This window comes from Falco peregrinus, chromosome 3 (assembly GCF_023634155.1).
Source record: "Falco peregrinus isolate bFalPer1 chromosome 3, bFalPer1.pri, whole genome shotgun sequence".
In the NCBI taxonomy this organism is placed as follows: domain Eukaryota; kingdom Metazoa; phylum Chordata; class Aves; order Falconiformes; family Falconidae; genus Falco; species Falco peregrinus.
The window spans coordinates 51,074,149-51,097,570 of NC_073723.1; the positions used below are offsets into that span (position 1 = coordinate 51,074,149).

At 39.1% G+C, this 23,422-nt stretch overlaps 1 long non-coding RNA gene across 1 annotated transcript; it reads right to left on the bottom strand.

Moving 5' to 3' along the window:
* Nucleotides 1-271: 271 nt before the first annotated feature.
* Nucleotides 272-22,475, bottom strand: LOC114013259 (uncharacterized). The gene is made up of 3 exons (XR_008746375.1): nt 22,095-22,475; nt 5,367-5,483; nt 272-5,180 (listed from the first exon to the last, which is right to left on the bottom strand). It is a non-coding gene; the product is annotated as an uncharacterized LOC114013259 (long non-coding RNA).
* Between the last annotated feature and the right edge of the window lie 947 nt (nt 22,476-23,422).

The window sequence follows — 23,422 nt, forward strand, 5'->3', positions numbered from 1 at the left end:
CTTCACTGGTCTCCACTTGGACATCGAGCTGTTGATCATAACTCTTTAAGCGAGACCATCCAGCCAATTATTTATCCACTGAGTAGTCCATCTGTCAGATCCATGTCTTTCCAGTTTAGAGACAAGGATTTAGAGACTGTCATGCAGGTCAGTGTTAAATGTTTGCACAATTCCAGGTAGATTACATAATTTGCTCTTCCCTCATCCACCAACACTGTAACCCCATCATAGGCTCTAAAGGAAGATCTCAAGGTCACAGTCTTTGGTCAGACTGGAGGAAGAATGACCTGCTTTCTGTTCAAGGCAGGGAAAAGTTATGATTCATAGAATCATAAAATAGTTTGTCTTGGAAAGGACCTTTAAAGGTCATCTAGTCCAGCCTCCCTTGCAATGAGTAGGGACATCTTCAATGAGATCAGGTTGCTCAAAGCCACATCCAACTGAATCTTGAATGCTTTCAGGGATGGGTCACCTAGCACCATTCTGGACAACCTGTACCAGTGTCTCACCACACTCATCATAAAAAATTGCCTCCTTACATCTAGTCTGAATCTTCCCTTTTTTAGTCTAAAACCACTACCCCTTGTCCTATTGCAACAGGCCCTACTAAAAAGTCTGTCCCCATCTTATTTCTAAACCCCCTTTAAGAATTTAATACAGCCTCCCTGGAGCTTTCTCTTCTCCAGGCTGAACAACCCCAACTCTCACAGCTTTTCCTCATAGAAGTGCTCCAGCCCTCTGATCATTTTTGTAGCCCTTCTCTGGACCTGCTCCAACACGTCCATGTCTTTCCTGTACTGAGGATTCCAGAACTGGATGCAGTACTCCAGGTATCTGCAGTATCACCAGAGCAGAGGGGTAGAATCACCTCTCTTGACCTGCTGGCCACACTTCTTTTCATGCAGCCCAGTATATGGTTGCCCTTCTGGGCTGCAAGTGCACACTGCCAGGTCATGTTGAGATTGTTGTCAACCAACACCCCCAAGTCCTTCTCTGCACTGCTGCTCTCAACTATTTCTGCACCCAGCCTGTATTGATACAAGGTGTTTTCCTGGCCCAGATGTAGAACCTCCCACTTGGCCTTATTGAGCCTCATGTTAATCCTTCTTGAACTTGTCCAGGTCCCTCTGCTTGGCATCCCATCCCTCAGGCACGTCAGCCACATCACTCGGCTTGGTGTCATCTTCAAAATCCTCCCTGGTGAAATGTATTAGTGGGAGAAGGAATTTATCCACCAATATTGGTTTGCCTAGTTCTTTCATTGGAGGCATAGATAGCCATGAGGGAAGATTCTTTATTGCAGGTCTTAGCTTTCTTGCTGGCCAACCCAGAGTAACCATAGAGGAGAGGCTCTCTTCTTTCCACTGTGCTTCATGGTCCTAAGGTGTGCATGAGGCAGGCAGGCAGGTTGGGATTAGTAAGCGGATTACCGAATTCTGCAATGAAAACCTACAAACACCCCACCAAAGTATAATGTGGATGCAATTGGTTGGTCTGTGTTGGAACTCACTGTTTGCATGCCACAAGCCTTGGGAACCTGAGGGCATATTCACTGCTACTAAAGCAGTAGAGATACAGGTTTAAAACAGTATAAATAAGTACAGATTTACAAACCTAGAAACACAGAAGAGGAAGTCAAAGAATGGCAAGTGGTCCTTTAATCCAGTTTCTTACTCTGTAGGACATTATTTACCAAGGCACTAACAAAAACACATGAATCACTCATCATAGAGCTATGTTCTGTAATGATTCTTAATGAGATGCTAGTTAACTCTAAATAATTCAGTTGAGATGTGTTGCTCCAGTCCTTTGCCTCTTATGGGAGGGTCAACAGTGACAGGTGTTTGTCTACTTACTGTGACAACGAATCTTATCAAATTTGATGTAGAATCACAGAAATGGATGTTTAGACTGATGGGCTGCTGATGGAGGGGATCTCCTTCAGGTAACTGGGAGGCTGATCATGCTCTGCTGATGCTATAGGTACCTGTCCTCAGAGTGATTAGACTCTGTGCTTCCAGAAGACTCAACTCTGCATATAGCTGTTTGACACAAAACACCTGGCTCCTTGACCTTCACTCGAGTCTTAGAGTTTAAAATATTCTCAGCCTTGTAGAATCCATTTCTCTCTGAGAAGAGAACTGAGGGCTACATGCAGCCTTGTGATTTCAAGAACACAAGTACCCTTGTAGTATATTGGTAGGGTTTGTAGCAGGTTTTCTTAGCAAATGCCAGTATGGAAAAAGCAGACTTAGACAAGGGTCTGAAAAATAGAGTTAATAGTGTAGTCAAAGTTTTACACAGCTAAATTAAGTTCACCTATTTATTTTTATTTGGTCAATGTTCTGTCTACTTCTTATCACTAAATCTGGTAGATAGAGGGTTGTTAGCTACTTTCTGATTTACCAGAGAGAAGAATTATAGGCTAATGATAGGCTTCATTTATCTTCATACCACTCAAGTACAACAGTTATAATATGGTTTTACAAGGGTTAGTGTCAGCTATGAGAAGCCTGATCAGACAGAAAGTGCACAGCCTATTTCCTTCACCCTGCTGATGTGCAAGTTTTTCCTCCATTTTGCTTGCAATGCAGTTAACTTTAAGTTTCTGGAATGAATTTAAGTCTACAGATCCTTTATAAATTTGGAAATTTAAAGCATTTCACATTCCATGTGAAAGTTGACTTGGCAGCAATTGAATGGTACACTAAATTATCACATATGAGATCACAGATTAGGATTACAGTTTGTTCTCTCCATCCCTCCTTTTTCCTATGCTCTTTTATCTGTGGCAATCAAATTTGCTCCCTTTGAAGAACTTTGTTGAGAAGAACAGGAGTTATAGAAGACCATGAAATTACAGAAGACTACTAAAACTGCTTGTACATCAAAGCTACCAAAGGTATTGTAGAACACATAAAATTTTATAATGGAAGGAGAGGTAAAATGAAACAATTACTCCAGTAAAACCAGAAACAATCAGCTGATTGTTAAACCTTTGAAAATGTCCTAGTGGATATGATACAGGACATATGTCTGTCTTGTGGTAATGTTTAGAGAACTAAAATATAATGGCAGGCTTAAAGTAATAGGACTAGCAAATGTAGTGGAAATGGTATTGAAAGATGTACAGATTTGCCTTCAGAGACAGTCAAACTGATCCAATCTGTTAAATGCAGTTTTTTGAAAGCCTCTAAACATTATAGATTGTTCCTCCTATGGATAAATTGATTTACTAGTTCATGATTAAAATCTCCCAATGTCATAGATGCCTCCAGCTTGGACCCTTAGCCAGAAAATGAAAAGATGAGTATCGAATAAGCATTTAGGGTGGAAAACAGAGGCTTACTGCCTTGAGATGGAAGATGACACAAAGAACAAGATTATTGTTAAACCTATTTCAGTTTCCTGGCATCATTCAATTTTAAATGTCTAACAGATTGAATATTCAAAGTCTACAAAGGAAATCAGTAGAGCAAACTTGGAAAAGTGATGACTCAGCTGACAAGATGAAAAATCCTTGAACTGTAATGGGCATAAGCCCAGTCCAGTGACAAAGAAAATAAGAATTCATGGATTAATCTACCCCTTCATGTAGGGAGAATAAGAAAGTAAAGCAGGACATAATATGGCTACCATGGCAGAAAGCTAGATCAGAAGATGCCCTCAAAGCAAATGCTAACTTTCCTATATTCAATTGCCAAAATGACTTCCAGCTCTAACCTGGAGCAAACTAGATCATCGCCTTTTAAAATCTGCTTATGTGAGGACCTAATCATAAAATGATAGCACATCATACCCACATATAGAGCAAAATTTCTGCTGGGCACTTTTTGCCTTTTGCTAATGGTCATCTGGAGGAATCACAGCCAAAACCATAGTTTCACTAGAGCTGAGCATATCTATCTGAGTGTATCTACAAAAGTTCTGAAGAGACGCTTCCCAGAAAGAGCTCTGGTTTTCAACAGGTTACATCAGTTATAAATTAAAAAGATGCAGTTAAATATTTACTGTCTGAACAGTAGGATTATCAAAAATATGTGCTGTCCAAAAAACAAAATGACAAGGGATGGACTAAGACTCTCCTTTTCCATAGTTTGGTTTAGTAAGCAGGAGTTTTATTCAGAATGTAGGCATGTGTTCCCTCTTGCACCATAAAGAAAAGTCAATAAATAATTTGGTTTTTTACAGGAGCTGCAGTGATATATGAACCCTGACAAATACACAGAAATCTAGATACTTCTGAGGAAACAGGAATTGTATTATCTGTGCGACAGGGATGGTAATGATATTGTTCTACCAGTTTATAAGAAGTTGAAAATCAAATCAAATAAAAAAAACCTACCTGATTGAAGAAATGGTTTAAGAGTAACTAATCAGTATTCATCACAAAATATTACACATAATTTCAAACTTACGATCTGTTTTTTCTGTTTCGGTTTCTTTTTGCACACCAACCATTTGCAGTAAATTTCTATAATGTAACCAGGGCATTAACCAAATATATTTTCTGAAATCTCCCTTGTGATAAAGATATATTATTTTACACTCTGCCAAGATAAAACTTACTTTAAAATAATGCTTTTAATATGTTAGTCATATCTGTACAAACAAGGTTTTCTTCACATAGCTTTCTCTAAAACTTAACATAGACTGTACATGACCAAAACTATACAAATGCTGCAATTGAAACTGTGGTCTTTTCATAATCCTGTGCAATGCTCAGCACTAACAATTCACAAATCTCATGATCCAGACTTCTCAGAAGCTTTGTGGTAGAACCACATCCCCTGCAATACAGGCACCAGGCATGATGAAATCAAGGATAATGGTGGGTCTTAGCTTTGATATTATACACATACATTTCGTTCTTTCAGTCAGTGAAAAAAAATACTGTCTATTTAATAACACAGTACCACTACTGTGGTTGATAACAGAATGGAAATTGCTATCTACTGATTCTCAACTCAAGTGGAGCAATAGATTTATTGCTGTTGATTAAAAGTTACCATTTACAATGATGATAATGGTTATGATCAAATGATTACTTACTGACATATAAAATGAATCACTGTCATCAGTTCTTTCCTTGTGAAATAGATGTTGGTGTGGTACTGTAGATAATATTCACCTGTGCAACTGGTATTAACTGGATCCATTTTGACAGCCTGAGCAAGTGACTAAAGACAAAAGAAATGAGAAGATGCTATCATTTCATATATAGTCCTAATAAATCTAGAAGAAAAACACACCACATAAGAGAACATTTGCACTGCCAGCATCCATGTTATGCTTACTCTGACTATGAAAAAAAAAAAGCCATCTGACTTTTATGTGGAAATAAAATACATTTTTCAAGTACTCACCTTTCTTTGGTACCTGAAATTATCTACAAGTCCCATTAAATGCTTGAAGATCTCATTATCATCCACAAATGAGCCACATAGAGTCTTGACCTACACTGTGCTTGTGGAAGCAAAGCTCTGTTCAGGACAAAAGAATGTGATCAGATCCTGCAATATCTATTTCCAGCTCTGACAAATTCTATAAATCCTCAGTAAATAAAAAGCATCAAGCTCTAACAAGTGATTGAGGCTTCATCTCTACATCATTATTAGTTATGTTTTGCTGCTAGTTTTGTAATGCTTTCTGCTTTGCTTCTGTTTTTGTAATGCTCCAGTTGCTTGTATGACTAAAGAATAGTGGGAGCAAAAGAAGCTGAGAGAAGTGCTAGATTAATTTCACATATTTTTCTCGATACAAAAGCAGAGAATAGAGTATGTGAACTCAGCAAAATAATTAGAAATACCTAGAACTAGGTTAGGCAACCCTAAAAATGTTCACCTCAGCTTTGTTCTTCTCATTTCCCTTCAGTTAGACTTTCCAGCAGTTTAGCTCCTCCGTACCAGCCAAGAGAGAAGAGCTTATAATTGGCTACAAGTGTTCATATTCACTCCTTCACCTTGGAGAAAATGAACTGCTGTCAGCAATTTAAGGTGATTATCAATTCCCTGGGTAAAGTCCTGCAGCCACTAATCATAGGCTGTCCTCACTTGTTAACACAACAGCTGCTGCTAACCTGAGAGAGAGAACTGCTGCCACATGGTATTTGACCAACCCACTTTAAGCCTTTTCAGGACTGCTAGAAAGGTACTGGTGTGCCGTTTGAGAAATAATTGTTTAAAAGAACAGCTTGTTATTATACCTACAGTTTTCTTGTAAGCCACCTTTGGGAAAAGGTGATTCTCCATGTCTGGCAGAGCTTTGGTATTAGAGCTGGGATGTGCATGGAGAGGTTAAGGTTAGGCCAGCTGCCAGAACAAAGTAGTTTTGCTCAGCACTGGCTTCAGCTCTCATACATCTGCTCTATAACTCACCAGAGTGCTACTGTTGTTTTTTAGGACTAGTGCCTGGACAGAGGCAAGTGGGGTATTTAGAAATATTTCTGAGGATCTGGATACAGGTATTTTTTTGGTTTACCAACAGACCTCTATTTCTGTAGTCTTATCAGGGAGACCCAAGGATACCAAACACCTGATGTTAAAGCATTTTTAAATGAATATTGTTGGAGAGATTCATTTGCCAAAAAAACCCCTATTTTTATTTTTAATATTTTTTATTTTAAAATATATTGAATTATATTTGAAACCTATAACTTTATTATAAAAAGCTGTTTTCTAATTAGCTTATTAAAGAATGTATTCACAAATAAGACCAGTTCAAACCCAGTTGTTTAAGTCTTTAAGCATATTCTTTTGTGCACAATTTTCAATATACAGAATTTCAGGTAATCATAGACAAGATAGTTGTGCATTAGCCACAACAACATATAAAGCAGGGTTAGCTAGTCAGAGATAAACTAAAAGCCAACAAGTAAGAACAAATCCTATGCTCAGATACTCAACTTTATGCAGGTAATTACTGTAATTTTGTCTATATCACAGATACAGTTTTAGATCTTTTCATTCGTCTGAAAGTGTAGTACTTATAATAAATACATAAAATATCATCCAAAGCAAACAAGATTTCTGAGTATGGAAGCAGTGATTCAGATACAGTTCATTGGTCTCATTCATTTTAATTATAGTCCAATCCAAAATTATATGGTTTTTATTACACCATAGTAACTAATTTGCCAGAAGTACAAAAAATGAGCAAAAGTTAGATCAGGGAATCTTACTGCAGAACTGCACAGTTTTCTTACAAAATATGGTTGCAAAAGATTGTTCTAATACTAATTTGTGTGAAAGTGTAAGTTATTTTATGGGTTTGAAATTGATACGAACTGTGATAGTTCTGAAATGGATAGCCTTCTGTAATTTTTAAAGCACTTTCCTTACCCTTGATTGATTTATTTAGGGTTCCTCTCTTGAGTTGTTTAAACTGAAGCACTTAGTCTGTGTCAAATGTTTAATTTGTGTCATAGTTAAATAAGCCTAGAAATTGTGAGCTAATGATGTAATTTGGTCCTACCACCCCTCACTGGAGGCTAGAGGATTTCTACAAACACTGAAGCTCAACAGACAGGGTGGCCCTGGCAGCACCTCAGAAGCACAAGAGGGTCTGTGAAGCAGATATGTTCCCACTGAGTGAACTCCTCTTCCTGTGGTTTCCCTGCTGCACTATTCCAGGTACTAAATGAAATCTGACTCACCCTGTTCTCTGCATTGGCAGCAGGCTCAGCTTGGAAAGGAGTATCTCTTGGCTGCCTTATGGCTCCAAATTCCCTCTATGCCAATTTTCAGCATCTTGCCAAAAGATCATTAGAGTGATTTTTTATTTTTTTTTTTTCATTTTGGGCTTGTAGGAGAAAAAGGCACAGTCCTAACAATCTTAAGCCACCTAAAAAATCTCACATTTTTTTATAGAAGTGAGGATCTGAAAGCAGGTATTGAAGTCTTAAGAAATCTGTATAAATCTTGGAAATGCATCATTAGCACTGGCCTTTTATATATATACACACATATTTGAGATACGTGGAAGCCTTACAGGTAGGTATTTGCCTGTTCAGCTGTTTCTTCCATGGATCTGCAGTGCTGCAAGGCAAGCAAGCAGAATTAAGCCACATCTGCGCTTGTTCCCATGACCACAATGAAGAGGCCCCAGGCTGCAGCACCTTGTCTGTGTCTCCAGTTTTTCTTAGTCTGCCACGGGCATGTTCCTGCTTTGTTGAGGATTAAGTTCTTAAGGCCATGAGTACAATCATGCAACATGCAAGCTCTTATATATCTTTTGAAAGACATCTCTGGCTCCTGCCCAGGCTACAGGACCTGTAGACCACTGACCGCTGTCAACTTATAGTGTCTGCACTCTTCTCAATGCATTACAGCAAGCTACAGCTTGTGAGGTTGACAAAGAACAAGAGGCAGCAAAAAGCTCCAGGTATCTCCAGATTCAAGGACAGTAAAACCCACCACCCTGCATGGTTGCTGGAGGCCATTTGACTACTGGCTCTCCTAGGCTGTGCTCTTCAAAAGTGTGCCAGCACCAGCTGAATATCTGCTGGTTTCTGATGCACTAAAACATGGCAGGTGCCACCATGAAACTCAGTTTTGCCAGGTCTCAATAATTCTGGGAATGCATCATCAGCCTCTCCTGGTGATTTACGTTATGTGTTGCTAATTTCTGGGTACAAAAGGTAACCTTACTAGGTCTATCTCAGAAACTGCTCAGTGCTGGAGATGCATCACGCCTCTTTCTGTTTCCCTTTTCCCCATCTAGAAATGTATGGGCATTTCTCCTCGGAAGCTATTTGTGCCAGACTGCTATAGATCCATGGCACGGCAATCTGGTGTTAGTAAATCTGTTGTGGCTGTGGATGTAATGAAAGTCTGCAGGCCACCACCATCTGCTCCTTTTCTGTCTGGTGAAAGTCTGCACCATCCTGGACATTTTTGCTGTATTCAGGGAAAGCAGCACACTCAGCTGTTCTTGGTGGGATGTCACGATGACATTTTTCACTAGCCAGTGTTCTGTGGGCAAGGCTAGTCCCTAATACAATCACATGGGCTGAGAACCCACAGGCAATTCATGCACACAAGGGTGAGCCATGTGCACATCTACTACAGGTTTCAGAATTACTGCACTTTTTTTCTCAAAACCAGAGAACACACTCATACCAACAAAATTGATATCTGTGGTGTGTAGGTGCCCACCTGCATGGTGCAGATAGTTGTCCCCTCTTCTGCCAGAAAACTCCAGTGTCCATGGGGACTTCAGCTACAGAACTAAATCTGAGTGGCAACCGAGGTGCAAGGGAGCCCAATATGTCCTTTCTATGAAAATGCTGTCACGTTCATTGTGATTTCAGTATTTGAGTCTGTGCAATTAGGATAGGGAATTCTTTTCTAGCCTAAGTGGCTGTAGAAGTTAAAATGTTCAGCTAATTCTTCTGCAGGTCCTCAGCAGCTTGATCCTACCTCGTTGGGCAGCTTTATCTGGGAGCAGTTTCTAATTCATGTGTAACTCAATTGGCCCTTCTTGTCATCAGTCTTCAAAAATGTTTTTAATTCAGGAGCCCCAGGCACTTTAAGTCGGGAAGGTCTAGCTGGTGAGTTATTCAGATTTTGTGTGGGAGTGCCTCCAGAGTTTTGTCCTCCAGTGGGTGCTTTCAGTCCACAGTCAGGAGCATTTCACAGACTGTGACATGGAAAATTAGGTTTTGCACTCTGGAGTGCTGCAAGAAATAGGGTTGTGTAAATATAAGCAGATGTCTGCCCAGTGGTGGAGGCCTCCCCCTGTTGTGAAGCTCAGTGCTGATAATGCTGTAATTCAAATAAAATGAGGTAGAAGTCCTTCAGACCAGTGGTTAAGAGGCTGCTGCTGTTCGAGGGTCCATCTTACCGTGATGGGGCACAGCCTGCAGGCCTGTACCGACTTACATAGAAACTCTCTGACATGCAGGGAAGGAGTCCTTTTCCCATATCTAGTGCTCAGCTCAGCGCTTAACATGTCCACTTTGGGCACATATTTGCAACTTGCACATTTCACAAGACAAAGAAAAATGTAATGTGCTCAGTACAATGAATTGCTTTATTAAGGTTTTATTTTCAGGTATTTCTCAGGCTTCCATCTGTTGATCTGCATTACCTTCAATTACCTTGATGTTCCATATGGTGGCCAGACTTTCTACTCAAACATTCTTCACACTCTCCAACTAATGCTTGGAGAATTTTAATTCCACACAGATTTTCACCTGAATTTCAAATAACTTTTTCCTGATTTTTTGCATAGACGCTAAACGATAGTTCTGGGGAATCTTTTAGGTTTGCTAGTAAAGCTTTCAAATTTGAAGATTACCAAAAGGTTCCATAAGATTTTAATCTGAATCAAAAAACAAAAATCAAGACAAAAATTGTAGTTTAAAAATGAGCATTACATACTTTATTATCTTTATTTTTCTTGCTTTCAGGTCTGCATACATTAAAAAAAAAGCAGGTGTACTTGTTTCAGTACAATGTGTTTAATTCCTTAACCAAGTGTTCAGCTGTAACATGTGACAATAACATCTTCTTTTAAGTTGATTGTTGGGGTTTTTTTAATACAGTTTGACAGGTAAGACTATGAAAGCAGTAGTTCATTATTTTATATTTATGAACCAAGCTGAGATTCTATAATATCCTGTCTTGATGAGATCTATTGTTGTACTCTTATTTCCTGCCCCTGTTATTTGACTGTTGCTGGAAATTTTACTCATAGATGCTGATGTGTTGCCTTTGAATACAGTCATGTATTGTTGCCTCTTCTCTCGGTTTGATTTATTTTGGGTCATAAATGGACATCTTAGGGCAGTCATCAGACTTTAATTTGACTGAACAGATCGTAACTGAAAATCACTGTTTTCCTAGAGCGCTGTTGAAAAGCAGCCAGTAATTTCACATTTAGCCATACATTGTTGCCTGTTTATTGCTTCTCTGCAATATGCACTACAATGCTTTTTCTTTTGCTTATGGCACTTCTCGTGTACATTACTATTGATGCTTCATGAGCTACCAGCAACAGGGGGGAAAAAAAGAACATGTGGTACCAGGGAAAACATAGAAATGCAACACTATTACCTGTACACATCAAACATTATGCTAAGTTGCTTTACATGCTATTAAAACTAGAAAGTCCTTTATGGGTGCTATTTTACCATCTTTTCTTCTCAAAGCCTCTGGAGAGCCTCAAATTTGTGAAGCTTTAAACTTTCTATTGCAAGGCTTTTTAATATAGCTGTATATTGGTCTTCTTCTGCTGTTACATTGATCTTAAAAGTATTGGTGACAAGGAATTCACTTGATTTGTAAGACTGGAAAGGTTCTATCTTCTTCTGCTCCTTGTTGCTGTCTTTGCTTTCCATTACCTTTCATTCAGCTCATACAGCCCATACCAATTTGGCTGGAGCTCTTCCTCTCCCGTTTCATAGATTCATCGAGGTTAAGGGCTAGTAAAGAAACTCATCCAAGCTCCTGTAGAACAGAGGCCACAGGATATTTGCCTCCGCTGGACCCAATAACATGTGTCTGATTGAAAAGTGTCTTTCAGGAAGCACTTAGTCTGGCTTTGAAGGCAGTGGAAGAGGGAGACTGGCCTTGCCAACCTGCCGGCATTTTCCTGTACTCTCTCTTTTTCATCTTATAGACAATGTCATACAAAATGAGATCTTTCCTTATTTTGGCTATTGTTTATTGTTAAGCACATGTAGAATTCTAGTAAAAGTGATGTATAAGAAAGGAGCTGGATCCCCAAAACTTTTTTTTTTTAATTTTAACAGTTCCATCAATAACAACAGCAGGTGATTTTAATGGAATTTACTTACTTTAAGGAAGCAAAGGATTCTGGCTGAGTTTTGATATGACACAATACGCATGGTCATCTTTCATGACAAACTTTCAAAGGGCCAGACTCTCTTTACTGTTTTCAAAGAAACACCACCAGAGTGCTCTTCCCTCCATTGTAAGTAAGCCCAGTATCGCTGCAGGCTTTACACGCTGGGGAACATGGGACTGCACCATGCGCTCCTCTGCTGGGCTGTGTAGGACTCCAGGGAAACAGAAAGGAGCTTGGATTGCGCATTTTTTTCTCTAACTGTAATGCCCAGCACAGCAAGGCACCTTTTGTGCCATTTGATTCATCTCAGAAAGGATATGGGTGAACTGAGAGAACGCTTCTGTGTGGCAATCACTCTGTACTGCTGAAACTCCAAGTGAGCCTCTATATGGGAAGTTTAAAACTTGTACCATCCTTACGAAGGTTTTGAGCCTTAAAAAATAGATCCTTTGAATTTAATCCTTTGTACCTACCTGGTACAGTTTCTGATACTGTGAGTTAAAAAGCAAGACTTTGCTGTAGTCCTCAAAAGTCAAAATCCCTTACTAGGTCTACTCTATAGCAGCTGATGCTTCTCATACTCTTCCGTGCAACTACTTATGCACCATTTTCTGGTAAACATATTTTTTTTTGTTGCAGATGCAGGGGAAAATTCTAGTGTTTTCTAGCACATTCAAAGGAAAATGTTTTTATAGCATTTTTTTGTTGTTGTTATTCTGTGTGCATCTCATTCTGAAAAAAGCCCTGCAATGCAGTGTCACATGTCAAAATCCATGAACTTCTAGATCTGCTAAATTAATTCAAAATTCTATAAAGAATGGAAAAAAAAAAAAAAAGTATATGACCCTCTGCCACAAGCAGATAGATCTTCAGAGAAATGCATTTGTGGCCATGCCCTGCTTTGAAACAATCATGGTATGCTGTTGGGATGTAATTTTCGCTACTCATGCTTGTAAGTCAAGAAAGCAAGGTAAAAAGCATGGCAATAATAGCAGCTAGGTACAGTAACCATGCTGAGCCTCTTTAGGGAAGTAACTTTCAAAGATACATGTGGAACAAAATACCCATTGATAGCACGTTGAAGTATCTTTTGGAAGTCTAGTAATAGCATTCATTTTCTGTAGTTTGGCCTGTAGTTCATGTTTGCTCAGACTGCAATCCCTTCTGCAGTTGCCTTATGTTATATGGGGTGGCTGAAAAGCACATGACACAATAACAAGAAAATCTGTTTGGAAGGTGGACTGACAAACTGGGTACGTCAAAAGGTCCCACTGCTAACATATCATATCACAGCCATATAAAGCTGCCTCCTGTATGGTCAGCCAAATCGTACATTTTAAATTGCTTATAGCTTCCTGTGGAAAATACTTTTATTTGGAGCAAAACTTCAAACGCTGGTTCTGTTGTATCAAGAACCGCTGCTGTCAGTTACTGGCGTTAATTCAGAGAGAGAGTGAACTAGTGAGGAAGTTCCAAAATATCGCTTCATCTTCCAAAAATGTGTTCAAAACAACATCATGTACTTTCCAGCTGTAACCTCTCCTGCCTCTCTTCCCAGCACCAAGCGAGGGAGATATAGAGGACTGCTGGAAGAACCAGAGCAAACATGCACTACAGCACCTGATAACAAAGCATGCCAAGCTACATACTGTGCTGGTAAAAGTCCACTGATATTCTGAGAAATAGGAAACAACAGTAACTTTAACCTGAAAATCTCTGTTTTTTGAAGGTAAACAAAGTTTTAGTATCGGCCCAGCCTTCTGTGAATAATCTATACTTAGTACTCTTTAAGGAAAACTTGGCTTGACTTAAACACAGCCTCAAGTGAATATCAAACTAATAATGAGTGCACCTTCCATAAGCGATTGTAAATTTATGTATAATTCATTTGCAGTGAATTCCCCTACCCCTTAGGCTAAGCACGAGCTGGGCAGGCAGGCTCAGACCTGCCCCAAGCTTGGCTTTGCAAGGTGGGCAGGAGAAAAGGTCTTCCCATGCTGTAAGACCCACTCAGGACTAAAGGTCTGTCTCGGCAGGAGTCAGCCCAGAGCGTAAGGCCAGCTCAGTGCCTGATCAAATAGTCGTCCATACCGGCACAGACTTCCAGTTCAGAGTCATGCACGAGTTGGTGCTTATGCTGTGGGACAGGGAGACAGTTTTCAATTCCTATGCTGCTGATGCTCATGCGGAGTGGAGAGCTCATCTGGTCCCTCTGCTGACACTTTCTGCACTCCAGGCGAGTTCTGACCATCTCTCTACATTCCCATAGTTAAATCTCGTGGATATTGTTCAAGTGTGGTAATTTAGGCTGACCAGCGCAGTGACGTCAAGCCCTAAAAGTTTCTGTCCTGTTTCTGCTGAGCCACATTTAGGAGGAGCCCAGCAACAGGAATAAACGGGTTCATCCTATTTTACATTCTAGCCAAGGTATTCAGCTGCCTTGATATGAAATAGCTCAAAAGTAAATTTCCTTCATTGAGATGTAACACTGTAGTTGTCTTCAAAAGATCTGTGTCAGCAGCTTCTTGTTTCAAGACTTCATATTAAAAAGCATTATGAATGCTATTTTATGTCTGTATGTTCAAGCCAAGCATTTTATGGTATTTAAAAATTAATACGAATTGAAAAGCCTTTGATAGTGCAAAGCTCAGCATTCTGAATTTCCTTTTTTGCTCCTTTATATGTGCTGCCAAAATATTTGTTAACCAGCTGCAACCTTTACCCTAGTTTCACTGGGTACTAAAATAGTCTGTTGTGCTGTAGATGTGTTTCTCTGCTTTTAATTTGCTGTTCACGTATACTTTAACATGTAGTAACCAACAGCCATTTGTGGGGCAAAGGTAACCCATGGAATACAGCAAGAACAGCAGGAGGGAAATGTTGAAAGATTGAACCTATGTACAAGCAACATCCTCTGACATTTATGCAAACCTGAGTTCAAATTTCTGAACGGAACACTCATGATCATGAATCACATCTAAAGCATTTTCTGTCCAATCTCTTCTTTATTCCCTATAAAATCTATATTCTGATTTAATGTGTAAGCAAGGAATTTTGGTGTGTATTAAGCTAAAATGCTTCAGGACCTCCACGCAGGTATGAGAAAATGAATGATTCTGATTTTACCTTCCTTAATGCAGCCTGGAACAGTTTAAATCCACCTGAAAATAGACAACACAAGCTAGAGTAGTTCTCTTAGTATGTATTAATAATAAGAAACAGGCCAAATGCTAATTCAACTAAAATCCCGCTGATCAGGCAAACTGAAAAAAGGACTTCAGGGCATAGTCCTGTAACTGTAATTTGCAATATGCAGCACCTTTTGTCTAAGGGTTTTATAAATATTAAAACCCAGAATGTAATCAGTCATTGTAGACTTGACTGAAAGGAGTATTTACCCTCAAACAGACAGCCAAGGTCACAGCCACAATTTCAGGTTTCGGGACTGTTCCGTGATTCAACTACCATGTCCCAAAAGACTGATGAGAAAAGGAGCCATTGCAGACTGGACAAGGTTGCCCAAAGGTAACGATAATAGGCTGCATCAGGCTGCAGAGTAAATGATCTGCACCATCCTGATTAGCCTGCAGACTGGAAGGCATTGAGCATCAATGTATTCCAGATTTCTAATTACATTGTGTCTCATGCAAGGCTCTTTATCTTGATGGCTGAAAGCCATATTTTAGGCTTTTTTCTCTATTTCAGGCTTTTTAATCTATTTTTCATAGAAAAGCAGGATGGGATATATCTCGAAAACATATTGCTTTATGTTTGTGTATGTTCTGGGATTCTTAGCAACATCAAGAATCCCAAACCTCCGTGGATATTAATGGCTTAACCGTGTCTGTTGATATTGAATTTACATGTGAGAAAGAAGACATCTCTGCTTCTAGAAGCACTGGGAGAGTTTTGTCCTTATTTTCTATTGTATGGAAACTCTCATGTCCATTATCCCTATGTGCATGTGTAAATCTTTTAAAAATACAATATTATAGAAGCGATTTTTCTCTTAATTTACTCTCTCTGTATGTATTCCTACACAGACATTCCACCTTAAAACTAAATGCTGAAAAGTTACACACACATATATATATATAACTTCATTATTCATAAATAAAAATGACATTTTAAAAAATCCACCGTAAGACTGAAATCAGCAAGTTGCCAGAGGAAAACAAAATACTCTGCAGAAAGTGAAAAAAACCCGCCCTTCTTCCCCAGCCTTATGCCCAGATGTCAAAGGAAAGAAAGATGTGTTTCAGGCAAGCTTTCATCAGAAATGTTTTTCTTAGTCATACACATGCCAATCTTCTATATTCACATAATATGCATGTTTTGAGGGGAAAAAATACCCACTCTTTGACTGATAGAAGAATATAATTTGTGAAGTTTCTAATGGTTATGTTTAAAGCACCCAGGTGGACTTCTGCTGCAGACAGGAGGTACGTTCTGGTGTCTGTTGCATATCAACACTGAGTTGTTTTCAGGCTTGTTCAAGAACAGCAGTGCAGAATCCATAGTCCAAACACACTATGCAATTAAGTGTTATCTCCATTTTCTTCAATTCCATTAAGAAGCTCTCAAATCCTGCTGCAAATCATTAGTCTTATTTTCATTATCATGTCATGTACTCACAGAATTAATGTATGCATAGAAATGAAGGAAATAATGTAAGGGTTTGAAAGAAATAACCATGTACATGTGCATCTCTCACAGTTCTGCCTAGCTTGTTATGTGATTTTTATTTTGTTCAGTTGGTGGGGATAAGAATTCTTTGGTGGAATAATATGTTCGCTATTTTAACATGGACACAAGTGTAAAAGCTGGAAAATTCATTGCTGGGACCAAAACTCCTGACTCAACCATCAGGCAGTTGTCTCTTGTTCTTAAAATTGTCTTGTGTCAGTCCATAGTTTTATGAATCATATATGCTATAAAAAATGAACTACATTTAAAGAAGGTATTAAACCTAAGTTGGGGTAGTTTTGTAATTTTCCAGTTTACCTTTGATATTAAGGAAGGGTGAACTCTATCTAGTTTCAATAACAAGTGAAAGCTATTGAATTCTTCCCTACTTTGAAGAAACTGAGGTCTGTTAGAAATATAGTGAAAAAAATAGAAAGGAGGAAAGAAAATATCAGGTGAAAGACAAATATGTTTGAACTAAATTCTGCTTTTACCTATGTCTGCATAGGCAAATCAGTGTGCTAGGGTGTGTCATGTTCCAGTTCCTCCGTACTTTACATAAAGACTGCCCCACACTGAATGTCAAGCAAGCTACATCACACAAAAGTACTTCTAGGGCTAACGTATGGGAGTGATATTTTGGAGAAGTAAGGGAATGCGTGAGATTAAAGGACATTATCTTGCCTGCACTGAGACCCTCAAACATCCTGCTCCTGATGGTCCTGTCCTGCATGAGCCCACTCATGCATTGACTCACCAACCAATGGTACCTCATATACAAGATCCAGAGCTTCTCCTCAGGAGGCAAGGCTAGTAGCCTTACCTCGGTGCAAGTCTCGGCAGCTAACGAGCCCCTCTAGGCACCAGATTGTCTCCATATGCAGCCTTGTGCTGTGCCTCTTCCATGCCAGGTTGTAGCTGGGCTCCTGCCACATCACCCAAGGCATGTGGTGGCCTGACTCTCACAGTGTTACCCAGCGCACAGAGCTTCATAAATGGGTTAGGAGAATAGGGAGAGGTCTTTTAATTAGCTAACCTGCCACTCCTCCATGCATAATGTTCAGTGTGTGCCTCCTGCAAGGGCTTTTCTTGTGGAGCAGCTTGTGCCCTACTGTGTCTGTGTCCTGGCTTGACTCACAGTACCCTCCCTAGACAGGCAGTCCTTTAGTACAAAAAAAAGACAGTTCTAGAGGGGTATTAGTTAGCTCTGATTGCTTTCTGAGCTGGCTAACAGATTAGCAGGCTTAATAACCGTGTCCTGCTAACATGATTCATCACACAGCTCATGAACACCTGGTCTGCGGCCAGGGCAGGGTGAGCACAGGGTACGTGTGTGCGCATGTTGTGTAGCCATAGCCAAAAACACGCACAGGGAAAGGTGGCAGGAAGTTCCTAGCAAGATTTAAATTAACACTTTAGCTTTCTGTTTTGTAACTCATAGGTAACTCATTACATGAGTTTAATTATGAAATAGGCCCACAAAATTTGCTAAAATTGGGAAAAGAGTATGGCCAGTATCACAGTCTCCATATGTAAAGCACTCTCCTGAGAGTGTTCTGCTCTTGTGTGATATATGCTTGCCGCAAAGAGAAAGGGAATAAACCTTTTTTTCTCTATCAAGCAATGGCAGGGAAAGAAGCCGGAGCTTATACTGCAGCAAGAGATAAACTCTCTAATGGCCAGATCATTGAGTAATGGAGTAGACCGCCCAGGGAGCTATAGTGTCTCCCTCACTAGGTTTTTTTTTTTTCAGCAGGACATAACACAGCCGTCTGTCAGGGATGATTTATATATAGTTTGTCCTGCCTTGGAGCAGGGGATAGACTAACTGACCTTCTCGGATCCCTTCCAGACCTGTTTTCTGTGATTCCCCATATTAAGACACTTCTGTAGTTGTGAGGGATGTTTTTACATACTGTATTTCCTTTGTATTCTGGGGGCATTATCCTTAACTCTTATAATTTATCTTTTTTCCTCAAACCAATACCATTTCATTAAGTGTAATGATAATTTAATGCACATTTCTTCATCCCATATATACAGCATTCTCATTCATCTGCAGTACTGGAACATAGTCACCCTTAGCTTTCCTTTTAATCTACAGTTCAAAACTCTGCCAGAGTCCAGGGTCAGGACCCTGCCCTATTCTGCCAAAACAGCAAAGGTGAAGGACAGAGCTGATCAACTAACAGAGGTGATTGTTTGCGTGTTGTTAATTGAAGTTGGAAATGAAAGCCAAGCTGAAATGTAAGAAAAAGCTGTGGCACATCAAATGGGAAAAAGGCAAGCCATTAAATGTTTTCTGTGATGACTGGGTGATGCACTGACCTGTGGTGGACTGCAGCATCTTTGGCAATGGTGAAAAAAAGACCGTTTTTCTTGTCCACAGCAGTGTAGGACTGAACCCAGTGATTCAGCTGGTTATCTTAAATCATTTATTCCAACTGCACACTGAGATAGGCAAAGGCAGACAATTTCAAGCAAGTAATTTCTAAAGTTCTCCAAGATACCTTGAAAGCAAAAGTAAAATCTGTTTAATACACAGTGCCATAGGCAACACCTCCAGTTCATTACCAGTCTCTGAGTCTTATCGTCTTCAAAGATGTTCAGGGTATTTTAAATGGTAATTATCAATTTCTGTTGACCGTTTAATAATCCTGACTCAGCTTTTCTCTGTTGTTCACAACTTACCTTGTGTTAGACATTTAATTCTCTTTTATGTTATGCAGTTCACTCTCAGAACACCTCACACAAGAAAAACCAGTAAGAATCAGATTTTGCATGCTATTCAGGTGCTGTGTTGTAAACAGGATATCGTGGCAGATTCTTGTTGCCATTGAGATAGTTCTAACACATTGACAAATTAATTGATGACACTACCATGGTGTTTTCTGCTCAAAAACTCTTGTCACTGCCATGAACATAAGCCAGTTCCAGCTGTTTTCTTTTAAAGCATGTAGATGATCTGTGAGCTATTTATAGAAAAACAACGCTAGGAATATTATGTTAAGAGTAACTGTGACCCAGTAACACTAACTACTTATGAAACACCCAGTGCAGATCTCCATAATATTTATGTAAAAACTAAAATAGGTATGTATGAATAAGTATATGCATGCTTAGAGTTTAGGAGAGTCTTTATCATCATTTTGTTCTTGAAAATACAGGAAAGAGGGCAGAGTTGCACTGATTGGTGTGTAATGACTCATAGCACTGAGTTAACTTCAGTCCATACCAAAATGCTATTGCTTTACCTTTTTCCCCATGATCTTGTCTGATTGGAATGAGACCTTTTGATTATGGAGCAAACATTTTCTGGTCTTTGAAATACAGGGGAGCTTCTGAAGTCAGGAACAATTTTTCCCATCTTTCTCCCACTGCAGACCAAAGAAAATTAGAGCCAGGTCATGTTTATTATTGCTTGTTGTTGCTCCTTCTCCTGCCTAAGTTTGTATCAGAACATGTATTGTCCTTAAAGGCTAATAACACTTGATGTCAAGTGGGAGGAAAAAGAGCCTATTTCATATGCATGACCCGATAAAGAGGGCATGTCATTTAAGGTGAGCTGGCACCTGCAAGTAGAGCTAGTGTGAGATCACTGGCTGCATTTATACTTATCATTAAAATAGAACAGGGTCTGTTTTCTGGGAAAGAGCATGGCATGTTTTCTAACTGTGTGGATATACTATCTTCTTTCCAGAGCAGGTTGCTTCATTTATGCTGACCTGTGGATAGAAACCCTGGTCTACACCAACCCCAGCACCACATCCAGGAATTGTGTGGGAGAGACTAGTTGCCCTGGACTGAAGCTATGCCAGGAAGCATGCTAACAATTAAATTAATTTTTTTATTTAGTTCAACAACGTGCTATAATTACGTGACAATTCTTAAGCTGGTTTCCTTGCCCTGTGTCATTAACTTGAGTAGCTGTACAGTCAGTTTGTACACAAAACAGAAGTGCTAGAAGGGATACAAAATTTTGTATTGACAGCATGTAAAGAAGGGGCTCTATCTGTCACAGTAACAGCAGCAGCCCTGCTTGCTACCATTTTCTTTCATTGGAAGTGCTCCCTCTGGATCCGTATCAACACCATGGAAGGACATACACCTAAGGGACAGAACCAAGCCTAACAGGATTTACAGGCATACAGGAGTTTCAAACCTGTATGAAAATAAAATAAATAAATAAATAAAAACTCACAAACTTTTTCAGTCTGCAATATCTGGTGTGAGCTATATCTCTCCATTTACTTGTCCTTGTATAAACAAAAAGGAAGACACAGGCATGCTCCAAGGACCCACCATTTACAGCCTGGCAATTTACTTAAAAGTTGCTGTGGGTGAATGTCTGATCTTCAGGCAAGTACCACAGTTCATTTTCTCGACTGGACCAGAGTGTATATTATTTGAATTTCAACAGATACTTTCCGATTTCTTTCCTGATATTTTAACAAAATTAAATGTTGCTGACTATTTTTATTACTATAAGGGATCTTGGATAATAATCCAATTTATAAAGATTTGTATTTGATTTACTAGTTCAAAACAAGAAATCAATACAGTTTATCAACAGATGAATTAATGGCTTCATATTACATACTTTGTATATCTACTTAACAGATAAAGGCTTTGATCTCCTGCTGTACCCATGTGGGGAATCTGAGGCTGTGGGTCTTCTAAAAGGCAGGTTGCTGGCCTCTGAAGTACCAGCCCACACATATTTTAAAATTGCCATAAATTTTAAAAATGCCAAAAAAATGAATAAAGGCTTTCTTGCATGGCACAGTTCTTCCTTTTCTTGTCCCCATTCTGCCTCACCCAGAATTTTACCAAACACTGCCCGTTTCTCTTTCAGACAGAGGCAGTGTAGCAGCACACCTCCAGGGTGGCAGGGCCTTCACCAGCAGATACATGACAGTAAAGGGTTTGCTGGCCCCACAGTTGTTCTTCACTGCCATCATTAGTCCCTGTAAGGTCACTCTGTAATGCTTCAGAGTTTGCTCTCTGTGTTTATAACGCTTAGTATAATTAAATAATAATAGTAATAATCTGTGCAATCTGCATCATACTGCTGGTTCTGATCTTACAGCCTTTTCTCATGGGAATTGCAGGCTGAAATTTGCCAAGAGTTTGCATTTGCTTTTATTTACATACTGCCACTAATGTTAAGATTTCCCACACTTCAACATTGAAGAAAAAAAAGCCCTGAACTACATTCCCCTCTCATTTGATCGCTTTGGATCTCCAGAACGTCTTTCCCTTTCAATTTCTATCAAACTTTTTGACAAAACCAAAGTAATTGGGGTACAAAAATAATGTAAGCAATGGAATAATTTTTTGTTATTTCAATCTGATACTTATACCGTAGTCATCAGTTTTGAAATTAAGGTTATTAGCCTCCAAAGCATACATATTCAACACAATGTGGCAATGTAGTTGCACCCTTATTAGCATTAATGAAATGCTCATCACTAACTCCCTTATCTTAAAGCTGAATACCTTATGCTTTTTTGTGTTTCTCTGTTTTTATTTCATTTCCCAATAGTCATAATACATGTTATAAACACTAGCAGAGCTTTGGGAACCGGCTGATTCACCTGCTCAGTTCTGAAGGTGCAGAGATTCCTCACCAGGGCTGCACAGAGAAAACCCAGTCAGGAATAGAAAGGACAGGAAAAAGAAAAAAAAAAACCAAACAGGTCCCCGGGTATATGGGACAGTTATTTGTCCCTTATGCTCTTTCAACAAAAAACAAACAATCTAAATCACCTTGAAAAGATTAAGGCTGACAAAGAGCAGTTGTTCTTTTTATGGTGAACCAGCCTCAACACAAAAAAAAGTTATGAAAAAAGTGAGCCTTGGGAGCAGAAAAGATACCATGATACAGATATTAAGCTTGATGGCAGATGTATGCTGCAGTGAATTCTATCCCAGAGGGATTCTGTTTGCATGGATCACTTATATGCTGTATTAGTTTGCAATTGTTCTGATGTTTTAAAGACAGTTTGTTTTGATTATATTTAGGTTTAAAGTTTCTTTTTTTATTAAACAAAAAAATGTAATAAACAAAGACAGCAGCTAGTACTGACCCCTGCATGCTGAAATACTAGAGCTTTTCACAGTGCTGACTTATGCAATATGAGACTGAAATTAAGAAATAACAAACAGAACTGTTTAAATGTTTATTTTTACAGCACAGCTGTCTATTGCAAAATGTTCTTTGGTCAAAACCACAATGTTCATTTTGAGTATGTTTCTAGTGGGAAATTATTAGACTTATTCAAACTCAAAACACAGTGTTTAGTATTGTTTTCTCTCTAAATTTCCATCCAAAATCTTAAATTCCATGCCATAAATGGGAATTTCAAGTTAGCGTCATTACAGCAGGCATTACCAGAATTAAGCATTTGGACATAACTAGGGAGAAGAAGGCATTTTAGCATGATCATTTAGATGTTTCAAAATCAAAATTCTTGGGAAAATGTATCTCCTGAGAGAAACTTAAAGTTTTATTATTTAGGATGAAAACATTGCAGAATGTCAGAACTTTCCACAGGGTAAAAATTGGATTTTCAGCCAGCTCGGCAGCCCCTCGTTGTCCTCTGGAGCACAAGTGCCCCGGAGCCCTCACCCTCCAGCAGGAAGCCTCGAGAGAGACAAGCAGGACTCTCATTAGCTAACACTGCTACAACACTACTTTAATTACAGTTTTTAAGAGAGGAAGAGACTGTACACCTCAGGAGCAGTACAGCTTGCTTGGAAATACATATACAGAGTCAAAACTTCTTAAGAAAAAAAAGATTAAAAGTAGTAGAAAAAAGCACAAAACATTCTTCTTCATTGAACAGCTAAATGGCTTATGCTACACACCTTTATAAAGAAGGTAAAATCCTGTCCTGGGTATTTATGACCAAGCTCTCTTTGA